We start from the raw sequence: 12,672 nt of genomic DNA, 5'->3' as shown, positions 1-12,672 counted from the left end.
CTCACCTGCGGTGCTGCGCTGTGCATTGAGAAGGGTCATGCAAAGGAACACGGTAGCCGTGCCCCTGAAACACACACGCACGCTGCACTGCAAAGGAGAAGCTTGGAGCACAGGGACGGCTTCCGAAGTCCCTCAATGCAGTTTAGGCCTTTGGCGAGGAGGTGAGCTCCCCAAGGAGCGAGCAGACCGAAGCGTGGAACGTGCAGGCAGAACGCTAGCTGCAGACAAGTGACAGCGGCTGGAAGTGCAGCGTTTGCACGGAGCATTCCTCCCATTACCAAGGCATGGGGAAGGGTGCTTTAAAGCATCTGTTGTTAATCTGCCTTGGACCCCTTTCAAAGCAAGGTTGGAAAATTCATAACTGCACACGCAACTGGCAAATCAGTCCGGCCCCGCAACTCGCAGCAACCCAGACACTCGTCACACAGCCTGCTGCAACCTTCCTGTGCTGGCCAGGTCAGGGGGAAGGGTGAGGCACACGAAAGCCAGGGCCGCTGGGATAAGAGTTTTCTGAGCCGGTGGGGCTTTTTAAGGCCGTGATGTGCTCCCTTGAGGAAAGGCCGGGGGAGGGGAGACAGATTTTCAATGTCAAAAAAAGTCTAGAGGCTCAATTCTGGCTTTGCCCCGAGCCCCGAGTGAGGAGCAGCACGTAGCCATGCTGCCCCAAAACCAGTGGCTCAGGGTAAGTCTTAGATGTTTCCCAGCTCAGCAGACAGACGTGCTAGTTCTGCTCAAGCTAGTGCACTGAAAATAGCAGCGTAGCCGGGGGTAGCACAGGCTGCCTGAGTACATACGCTGGGCGAGTTTGTACTCGGACGAGCTGCTGCTATTTCGAATGGGATACCCAAGTTGGCAAGCATGTTCCCAGCGTAGTGTAGATGGACCCTCAGACGGTCTGATTCATGGGTCTCCCCTGGCACCTAGAAGGAAGCAGCCAGACTTTCTTCAGGCGGTAAGGAATGAAATTCCGGAAGCCTGATTCTCCAAACTAATCAGCATCTCCTACCAATTATTTTTCTATAGAAATTTTGAAACATTTTGGTTGTGGGGTTTGTTTGTTTTTTCAAAATTCCCTGTGAAATTTTTTTCAGGCTTCCCCCCCGTTTTAAAAAAAAAAAATCTGTTTAAAAAAAATGAATGTTTTTACTGAAACTTTTTTGGATTTTGTTTTTACACTGAACATTTTTGACATAAATGAAGATTTTCTGCAGAAATTGTTTTGCCCCAAAAGCCATTTTGAAAAGACAAAGCATTCAGACAAAACTATTTCGACCAGCTCCAGTCCTCCGCCTCTTTGTCTCTGCACCACAACCCTGGATTCTGCACACAGATATAGGAAGGTAGGTCACATTTCAGGCCTTCCTTTACAACTGATGTCATGTCTGTAGCTCTTCTGTACCAGTCACTCACTTATTCATTAAAAGGGCCATGTTGCATAGCAACACCTGCATCGCTTGACGCATGGCGTTTCTGAAAGGCACGGCATCTAAGCGGAGAGGAGACCAGCCATTAGAGTAGAAGGTGAAATCTGACACCGACAGACCATTCGGAAGGCAAATGACCCAGGTTGTCTTATCTCTGTTTATACCACACTTATCCCCCCTGCATCTGATCATCACAAAGCTGCAATGGAAAACCACGCTGTTTCTTGCAAACGCAACTCCAGTGACCGGATCCTCAGAAGGCATCTCTCATTGACTTCGTTTACACCTGCTGAGGGTCTCATTCCAACTCCTCGACAGTATAGACTATTGGCTAATCTTGCATAACCTTTACTCATGCCAACAGTCCCGTTGACTTCTGTAGGACAATGTGGATAAAGACTATCCACATGGGTAAGGACTGCAGATCAGGTTCTGGCTCTAAGAATAGATGACTATACTATTATTTTATTATTTGCATTACAGAAGCCTCTGCTGAGACCAGGCCCAGCTGTGCTCGGCGCTGTACAAACACAGAGACTGTCTCTAATCCAAAGAGTTTACAACCTAAAAAAAGAAGACAGATGACGAGCAAGAGGGGAAAGAGAGGGATGAAATGATTTGCCCAAGGAGCTTGTACTACCCAGTGAACAAGACAGTATACTCCCAGCTAACCAAAAATAGGTACTACATGGGCCTTACTGAAGGGTCTTCACGTGGGCAGACCTATCCATGCAGGGTGAAATACATCCACATGACCCATTGAAGCCATTCCGATCACTGAGAAGGGAAAGATCTCCTACTGCGGAACACAATTCATCCATGAAGGACGCAAGGTTCTGCGGAGAGGAGGAATGTTCATTCCCTAGCTCAGTTCAAAGGAGATTATTTTTTAACCACTTCTGCCTGCCTGTGCTTCCGACATGCCATAGGAATCTGGATCCTGTGTAATACAATGCAAAACGGGGTCACACAAGCCCAGGAAACGGCAGGCTTCCTGAATGGTGCCAGGACATGCCCACATTGGATAGCACATCTCCCATAAACAGGAGTTAAGGGATGCATGGCCTAGTGGCTAAGGCCCTGGGTCAGAAAAAAAGAGGACCTGCGTTCAATTCCTAGCTCTGCCACTGAGTTTGTGGCCTTGGGCAAGCCACTTCCTCTCTCTGTGCCTCAGTTTCCAGTCTAAAAAGAGGATAATTTATACTGGCTTCTCTTTTGCAAAGACCTTTGGAGTCTGTGGATTATGAAAGAGGGAAGGCATTTCACATCAACTGGCAAGAAACAGTAGGGGGAAAAGATCTTTTTCTGAGTGAAAAGGAGACCCGGGTAGAGGGACAGACACAGAATGTACACATTCCATTTAGACGAAGGCTGACGTCTGCGCTGATTCTTATGACAGTGAGATATTGTGCATATTTTGAGGCCAAAACAAAAAAATCTTTCACCAGCTAAATGAATAGACCACAAAAAAAAGTCCCAGAACAAAAGCCCATGAAATGCTCTGAGATCTTGTCATCTTCACACACCATTACTTGAGAGTCAGAAATAACTGTGACTCCAGAACTTCCTGTATCCCATCTACATACACTATATGGAGGGGCACATGTTAACTAATCGACCCTTTGCAAACCGCTGGGGTGTAGGTATCATCCCCATGCACACATTACGGATGTGGACACGGGGGCAGAGAAAGGGAACTTGAAGAGGCAGTGCGGTCTCGCAGACACAATGTTGGACTAGTAATCAGGAGACCTGGCTCCTGGCTTGAGGCAGTTAGCCTAGACAGGTCAGTACTACAGAGTCATAATTGCCCATGGTCACATGGCAAGTCAGTGATGGTAGGCATAAGAGAGGAAGGATAATCCAGTAGTTAAGACACTAGCCTGGGACTTGGAAAACTTGCGATTAATTCCCTGCCTTGCCTCAGACTTCCCCGTGTCACCTTGGGAAAGTCACGGAGGGTATGTCTACACTGCAATCAGGGGTAGACATTTAGCTAGCTCGGGTGCTGGGCAGTGTGGCCGTGATGACACGCGCTAGCCGCCTGAGTCATTAGCCAGGGTCCCGAGCAGGTTTGTACAGCCTGCCCTGCTTTCGGTTCCCGAGCTAGCGAGGCTAAAGCTAGCTCCGGTATGTCGACATGTGCTGCATCACACCTCCGACTGCAGCACTGCCATGCCCTGAGGAGAGGTCTCCACTTAAAACGCTGCCTTGGTGCAGCTGTGCCGCTGCAGCGCTTAAGTGAAGATGCTCCTATGCCGACGGGAGAGAGCTCTCCCATCAGCGTAGCTAATCCGCCTCCCCAAAAGGCGGAAGCTAGGTCGGCGGGAAGACACAGCGCTGTCTACAAGGGAGTTTAACGTTGGTATAACTAAGTCGCTCCCGCTCTGTGTTTTAACTACTACAACTTTCTTGCTCTGGCTCCCACTGAAGCCAAAAGAGCAAAAATTGGCCCCCCCGGTTGTGTGGAGCACGGCACTCCGCTGGCAGAGAGAGCACACGGATTCCTCCAAATTGCCTCTTGGCTAGCGCTGCTCCGAACAGCGCAGCTGACTTTTTCATTCATGCGAGCGTCCAGGTCGTAACTCCGATTCCTATCACATCATCGGCACAGCGTGAAGCGCAAGCCAGAGAGCTCAGGAGGAGCCAACTGGCAGCTGGGCCATTCCAGAAGGAAACACGTTCCAGGCTTGGGAGCACAGCGGCTGTTTTAGTCGAGTCAATGGAGCAAGTTCCAAAGAGAAGGGGGAAGGGGCGGAGAAAAAAACCCTTTTTTGTGCAAACTAAAAAAACGTGTTCTATTTTTGTTCTGGGCTCCAAGTCTCTTCTTAGTCTCAAACTCAGCTGATTTCCCCCAGCACAAACACTGAGCCACCAGATCAGCTTTCCAGCTCAGTGCCGGGTGGGTGAATAGCGCGGAGCAGAAGACGTACAGTGGGGTTTGTTGTAGGCTGCCTGCCCAGCGGAGTGGGTTGGCCAGATTTCCAGTCATTGGCAACCCGCTCCGTGGCAGCACGACAATATGTCCCAAACGCCAGCTGTCACACACACCCCACCTCTGCGATAGGCATTGCAATAACCGGATCCATGGGGGAAAGCTACTGGGAAGGGCTCTGGCTGCCCAAATACTTACCGCCTCCAGGAAAGGAGGAATCATTCTGCTCTCCCACACACCGGTGTAAATCAGGAGTCATTGCAATGCAGCCCAAACCAGAGCGACATCAGAATCAGGTCCCACTGTGCCAGACCAGCCTCTCACAAGCTGTAGCATAACTGAACAGAAATCAGGGATGCCACAGAAAGTGATCTGGAGGCCATATTCCATCTGTCCCCCACCCCCCGGAGGCAGGTCCCCAAGCATGAGGCAGATACATGCTGAAAACCAGTCATGCGTGGTGTACACTCACTCCAGTTACTGGTTACTAAAGGCTGCCCACCTGGCCACAGTGGCGTGGGAACGCAGAGAGGGCTGCGTTCGAGCAACTCAGTTACAAAGAGCTGACCTCTGCCCGCCTCTGGCGCCCTCCCCGGCTTGCATCCACCACTCAGAACATCTCCATACTGTGCCTAGGGCTGCTCTGAAGGGAAGGCGATTTGGGCAGCCCTCAACCCAAAAGACAAAAAACCCCACAGGAGGGGCTATAGGAAGGAAGACAAGGAAGCCCTCAGAACAGAGACCGTCGGGTTCCAACCAAGGGAAAGGGGTTTGCAGCAAACCTCAGGGGAAAACTCAACTCCCCCACACCTTAAATCCCCAGGTAACACCCCATCCATCTAACAGATGCCAAGAGAATGCTCCCCTAGATGACAGAATAACCCCTCACTTCAAATTACCCCCTCCATACCAACCCTCTGCTCTGAATAAATGCAAAACCCATTCAAACCTTACCATTGGCTGATAAAGGAGGCCCTCACTCCAATCCCTTCATATACCGAACTCCTCCTCCATGGAGGTGCTGAGATAACCCTACAAATAACCGCTGCCCTATTCACCCCAGCCATGGTACAACAACTTCCACTGAAATCTATGAGAGCTACTTGTATCACATAGCGCTGGGGGGAGAATTAGGGCCCAGAAGAACAATCTCACTATGGCTACAAAACACCAGCGTCTCCTCTTAGAACTGCTCAGATCAAAGCTCCCAAGCGCATGCCTCCGCCCCATATGAAAGGCAGGGTAATGCCCACCCCTCCTATAAGTACTAGGGGCAAATTCCCTAACTGCACTTTACCCCCTATATAAATGCCCGGATAATGTCTAACCCCCAAGTAAATACACCTAATCACACGTTCCCTCATCCCCTGTAATTATCACGATCAAATCACCAGGAAAAGCTGAGCTCTGACCATCCAAGCGGATCACCTACATCGCAGGGTGCCCCCGACCCCGTCCCGTCCCAACTGGTGGCTCATATGTATTCAGCATCTTAGCGTCTCTCTCTCTCTCGTGACCACATGGGGGACACAGGTCAGAGGCTGGCAAGGCAGCATGAGGCATCCCACAGGCTGCCGCATGGCCCCTTCTGCTTCGGGTGTGATTCCCTCTTTTGCACCCAACCTTTAAATTAAAAACAGGTGGAGATTCCAACATGCCCCAATCAAGGCAAGTACTGACAGGTTCCCTGTGCAACACACGGCTGCCTGAATCAAACACTGCTGGCGACCAACAGACAACTGTGAGCCCCGCCCCACACAGTCTGTCTGCTGGATCCGGAGTTATGAATCCTTGGTTCCTAAGCCCAGATCTGGGCATGGAGTTTCTAACTATCCCTCCTGCAAGGAACAATCACCACAGTACCAAAGCACTAAAGCAAGGCCCTTCCCCGGCTCTGAGCCTCAGTTTCCCCGTCTGTATGAAACAGACCAGCCTTTCTGAGTAGGTTTTGTAGATTACTTAATCGTTCAGAAAGTGCTTTGAAAATAAAGTTCCTGCTGCTAAATAGACTGCCATCTACATACCATACAGCACTTTTCATCTGTCAGTCTCTAAGCACTTCAGAAAAGAGGTCATAGAATCATAGAATATCAAGATTTGGAAGGGACCTCAGGAGGTCATCTAGTCCAACCTCCTGCTCAAAGCAGGACCAATCCCCAACTAAATCAGGTCACAATCCACCTTTTACAGCTGGGGAAACTGAGGCAGAGAGTGACAAAGTGACTTGCCCAAGGTCACCAAAGCAGGCTGGTGGCAGAACCAAAGTCTCCCAAATCTCGATCCAGCTCAAAATCTACTAGCCCACACTGCTTCCCAGGGCATGACATTTTCCCCTTGCTCTTAGATCTCTAAAACACTTTCCTCCCCAGGTAATTAACGCTTCAAGCACACTCAGAAAAGACACACGTTTAAAGGGGTACAAAACATCTTGGGGTGGGTGGCACACGTACCTTCCACATCTGCTTTGGCAATTGACAGTCTGGGGCGAGCAGCTTCCTTCGTTTATATATAATTTTTTTTCCCCTCTCTTCTCTGTTTTCCCCCCCCCCTTGTTTCGTGCCGCTAATGACTTCAGCGATCGCTCATTTCCAACACACAGTCATGAAGAGAAAGGCCAATGATTCACTTTTCCAGAACCCCCGGCTGCTCTCCTCGTCAAGGCTAATTGTAATTGCTTCTTGGGGCATGTGCCATGTGCTCAGATGGAGGTGGTGACTCATTAGCAGTCCCCCATACACACCCCCATCCCGCTCCGCAGAGAAGTGACGAAAAGGAGAGAGGCAGGGTAACGGCTATTTTCCAGCGATTCAGCCGCCAAGAAGCCATCTCTAGCGGGCTGCAGTGAGTTGAAATCGCATGTGCTGATGCTGCCGGCTTAGGGCTCTGCTGCTGCAGTCCCTCGCGTAGCTGCAAGAGCTCCCAGGACCTGTGTCAGAGCGAGTAAGACAGGCAAGCCGGGGATTCCCCGGTTCTGAACAGCTGCCCAAGCAAGCAGCAACTGCTGCATGCAGGGGAGAGCTGGGAAGAAATGCCTCATCGCCTCCAGGGCATCACGCAGGATGCTTTTTGAGTCATGCCTCAATCTTGTTTCTGGGCGAGAGGCAGGTAGCTGAAGCACAGGCCTGGGTCTCAGTTATTGATCTTCTGGGGTGGGCTTTGTCTTGGGCTCGTTTTAAACCAGGTGCAAAAATCAGTGGAGAAGCAGGCCCCATTAGGCAGCTTTGGGCAAGTCACTTCCCCTCTCTGCGACTCAATGAGTCTCCCCTGTAAAATGGGGGTGAGGAGACTCCCCCCCCCCTTATAAGATGCTTTGAGATCTAGCCATGAACAGCACCTGAATCTGAGGTGCGAATGCACCTGGCCACCCAAAGGAAACGTAAGATTGGCAGAGGAGAGGCGCGGAGGGTACGTCTACACTGCAAAGAAGAACCCGCAGCGCCGAGTCTCAGAGACTGGGTCATCAGCCTCTAAGAACAGCAGCGTAGACGGTCCCGCTAGGGCTGGAGCCTGGACTCTGAGATCCGGTGAGGTGGGGAGGGACTCAGATCCCAAGTGAGAACATCGACATGGCTATTTTTTAGCCCTGGAGCCTGAAGATCCAGTGCCATTCGTTATTCTTTCAGTGCAGACATCCCCAGAGAGGGGGGACTTGTCCACGGTTGCCCAGCAGCTCTGTTGCAGAGGCGGCTATCGAGCCCAGGGTCCCTAACATCTGACCCGGTAGAATACACTGCCTTCCCTAGGATGGTAAATCTTCTCTGCCTCAAAACATTCTGCAAATTCACTGTCCCGAGAAACCAGACCTAATGAATAAAAGCACCTCGAGGCTAAGCAGATCCACAGCGCTGCTTCCCAAGCTACACGGCCCACAGCTTAAGAGAGAGCAGTTGCATTGGGCGCACGCCAGTTCTCCGAATAAGTAACAACAGCTTCCATAGCACGGCTCGCGCCAGAGCGCTTCAGTGTTTATGGCCCTGATTGACCACTGCGCTACTCCGGTGTTACCCCACTGAAATCCACACACACAACTGCTAGCAGCACGGAGATACGCAAACACCACGCTCAAACACGCGCCAGTCCGGGAGGCACACACCAACCCCATTCTCCTCCCCACACACGCACTCACAAACACTGCGGCACCCAGCTCCTGTCGTCTCTCGTCTCATACGCAGATTGTAAACTCTTCGGGGCAGGGACTGTCTTGTTCTGTGTCTGTACAGCACCTTGCACAATGGGGTCCTAGGCTAGGACTGGGGCTCCAAGGTGCTACCCAAATAAAGTAGAATAATACATCAACCTAGATGTATGCACACCAGTCCTACACATGGGCTGCGCACCCACCCCGTAACCTCTCACAAACTCAGACTGGCCGCATCCTGCTCCACACACCAGCCCTGCACCACGTACACACGAGACACCGAGCTAAATTCATCCCTGGCTAAACTCCTCCAATCACCTGGACTTTACACCAGCCAGGAAATTAACCCAGAGTTCTATTTCCTACTTCTAGTCTCTGCTGCAGAGAGAGACTGGACCATCCAGATTTCCTAACCCAAACGTGTGTTTTTTTCCCCTGGTTACAACGGACAAAACACTTGACTCCAACAGCGCCTGTCCACCTTCAGGAGACGTGTCCGTGCAGAGATGGGGCAAAGAGACGCTGCAGAGATTGAACTTCCAGCCGGTTGTTAACCCCAAAGCTGTATAAACTCAATTAGGTTACACACAGTGCAGCAATGGGTTGGTGTTTTCCGGCTGTCCCTAAAGCACCCCTAACAAGCGTCCTCCCTGACCAGGAAACCTGCCAAACTGGCAGCCGAGCGGCGCTTCCCCAGTTCCCGTCAGCGCCAAACTTCCTTCGAAACAAACAATCCAACCCAGCCGCTTGTGCAGTGACCGCAGATTGAAGGCTGAAGACTGTGTGCGCGCTAGGGGTGGGGAAATCAGGGACCGAGTGGCCATGCAGTGCTCTGAGGAGGGGCTGCGGCTTCCCCAGCATGGATTCAGACACACCGCAGGCCCGCACACAACAACGGGCAGACGCACACGCGGACCCTCACACAAAAAATCAAATGCACACAAGCAAAGAGCATGCACGTGTGTGCATATACACACACAAAAAGACACAAATGCGGGCATAAGCATGGACACCTTGCCTCCCTAACCCCCCCCCCCCCACACACACACACACGTAAAACCATACCAGCATACACACGGGGTACGTCTCTGATTGAGCTGGGTGGTGCGACCCCCAGCTTGCATGGACCCCTACCCGCACTAGGTCTGCTCAAGCTAGTGTCTAAAAACAGCAGTATGTCTGCAGCAGCACAGGTGGCCACGAACTAGCCGCTCTGAGTACAACCACACCGAGCCCGCTGGGTATGTACCCGGGAAGCTAGCTCAAGCCGCCGCCCGTGAGCACACTGCTATTGTTAGGCACTAGCTCAGATATGGGTCTACGTAAGCTGGGAATCACTCTCCTGGCTCATATACAGACATACCCAGAGAGAAGCACACACAGATGTATGCACAACTGCCACACACACACACACAACACACAGACAAGGCCACACACAGCTGCAAGCCTGCGCACACAGCTGGCACACGTGTCCCAACACAAAAAGACCCAAGACACCCACATATCTGCAGGGTTACGACGGTGCCTCACCTCTGCCACCGACAGGTTGTGCGACATTGGACAAGTCATCTCCCCTCCCAGGGCCTCAATTTCCCCATCAGCAAAAGGGGGCTCATGATACTGATCGGTCTCCCTCAGAGGACTAATTAGTCATTCCTGTTTATTATTATGGACTCCAACCCGTCAGACTGCACTGGGACACTGAACAGAGTTGGCAGCACGCCAGCGTTGCTAGCGCCAGCGTAGGTGGGTGCACCATAAAACCAAGGTCCTGATCTCCTGTGGTTTTTAATGAGCTTGCGGAGAGAAAAATATTAACCCCAACGTGCTGGCCAGGCTCCAGAGCAGGTAAGAACACCCCGCCTCCCTTGATATCCCCATGGCGCTCACTGGATACATTTATACTCCATTTAAACCCCGGGAAAGGCATGCTGCTCCACAGCACCCCCTCTAAGCAGGTAAGGAATGGCATCAGCAGGGTGTCCTGCCCAGTCCTCCCAGGCCAATGGCATGGCCGCTAGTTGGTTACTTGCATGGCTCCACTCCTGAGCCCCAGTCCAGTCCTCTCCCCAGTAGGTCCCACTGCCTCCCAAAGGAACCCTCCCAGTTTGACAGCAAAGCACAAGACAGGCTTCTGCAAGGCATCCAAGAAACTCTTGTCAGAGGCTGCAACAGGAGATGCTCCCAGGCATAACTGGGAGAAGGGATTTTCCAGCCAGTTTCCAAGAGCCAAGAGGAGTCTGCCACGTCATGGTGGGTAAATCACTCGTGGCAGTTCTATTAAATGCCTGCTGCTTTCCCAGACCTTTGCAAAGAGTGTTCGGTGTGTATCAATGCACCAAGTTGCACTGTTCCCTCCCTTCCAGAGAGCATGGTGGAAAGCAAACCCTTCCCCCTTCTATACTCCCATCCTTGGGCCAAAGTAATCCCTGGTGCAACTCCACTCACTTCAACAGAGATTCCCCCTTTCGGCTCCATCTTCAGAGGCACTGACCACCTGACCTCACCTGGGATTGTGGGTGCTCAACTCTTCTGAAAAAGCAGGCCCCAACTATCTACTCACAAGTCAAGGGAGGACAAAAGCAATGATGGAGAGAAGATTGCGGAAGGTCCTATGAAATGTGGGTTGTGGCGAGCAAATTTGCCTGCTTTCCCCTCCCAGCTCTATAGGTAGCTTGCACTTGAGTAGGGAGAAGTTTCCTCTCATGCAGATATGTTTTCCTCAACTGTGATGACGACGTTAACGAGGCCAAATGACAACTCTTTGACATCACCCACTATAAAGAACTCAAAGAAGACCCCACACCACAGTTTACCCAGGAATTTAAGGATATCATCAAATTCTTCCCCAGTCAACTCCAAGAGAAACTCTACAAACTCATCCTCCATGAATCCACCCCAGGATCTTCTACATGATTCCCAAGATACACAAACAAGGGAACCCAGGCAGACCCATTATATCTGGCCGCGGGACTCTTACTGAAGGAATATCGGGACTCACAGAAACCATCCTCAAACCACTCACCACACAAAGGGTCAGCTTCCTCCAGGACACAACTGACTTCCTCCACAAACTCTGCCACATTAACAATCTCCCTCAGAACACCATCCTCGCCACCCTGGATATCACTTTCCTACGCACCAACATCCCTCACAATAACGGCATAGCTGCCTGCCTCAAACATTTACAAGGCAATGGACAGCCCTCAGAGATCCACCCCAAACTTATCGCCAGACTTATCCATTTCATCCTAGCCCTTAACAATTTTACATTCAACAGCAAACACTTTGTCCAAGCCATGGGAACAGCCATGGGTACTAGGACAGTTCCCTAATATGCCAACCTCTTCGTAGGCCATCTTGAAGAAGAATTTGTGGACAAATGCACCGCAAAACCAACGACAAGCTTGAGATACAATCAATGATATTTTCATCCTCCGGAAAGACGACTTACGCTCCCTCATAGACTTCTACCACAACTTCAACAACCATCTCCCATCCATTAAATTCTCTCTGGAACATTCCCACACCAGCATCAACTTCCTGGACAACATGATCAGCTTCAGCAACGGAACCCTACGGACAACTATATACAAGAAACCCACAGATCACCACACCTACCTACATAGATCCGGTAACCACCCCAAACACACCATGAAATCGGTTATCTACAGCCAGGCATTGAGATACTACAGAATATGCTCTGAGGAGAAAGCTCGGGATATACACCTAACACACTCAAAACTGCCTTCACTAAACAAGGACACTCCACCAGAAAAGTAGAAAACATCATGGAACAGGCTACCCAAATACCTTGAGAGAACCTGCTTCAATACAGAAATAAAAAAACCCTCTGACCACACACCCCTAGTTGTCACCTACCACCCCACACTGGAACCCATCCGGGATATCATCAAGCAACTACAACTTATATTCAATGGGGATCTGTAGCGGGGTGGTTACCCGCTCCTGCCCAGAGGGGTTTAAAGACAGCCCTGGGGCAGGGGAAAAGCTACTAGGCTGATTGGGGAAGCAGCCGCAGCTGGGCCACATCCTAATCAGGCCTCAGCTGGCCCTATAAAGGCAGGGAAGCCGGGGTAGACACAGTCTCTCTCTCTGCATTCAGAGAGAGAAGGGCCTGGCTGCAGGGAGCTAGAGGCAGGGTACCTGAGTGG

At 51.1% G+C, this 12,672-nt stretch overlaps 1 protein-coding gene across 1 annotated transcript in view; it reads right to left on the bottom strand.

Annotated features, from left to right (window-relative positions):
* The window catches only part of TET3 (tet methylcytosine dioxygenase 3), a gene marked incomplete at its 5' end in the record, with an annotated part of 117,032 nt that overhangs the window by 88,680 nt on the left and 15,680 nt on the right, over positions 1–12,672 (bottom strand). The window lies entirely within an intron of this gene.

The sequence above is a fragment of the Terrapene carolina genome, unplaced genomic scaffold, assembly GCF_002925995.2.
Source record: "Terrapene carolina triunguis isolate 2854851 unplaced genomic scaffold, T_m_triunguis-2.0 Scaffold53, whole genome shotgun sequence".
Taxonomy (NCBI): domain Eukaryota; kingdom Metazoa; phylum Chordata; order Testudines; family Emydidae; genus Terrapene; species Terrapene triunguis.
The sequence above is the reverse complement of the archived record's forward strand: the minus strand, read 5'-3'. Positions and strand labels throughout refer to the sequence as shown.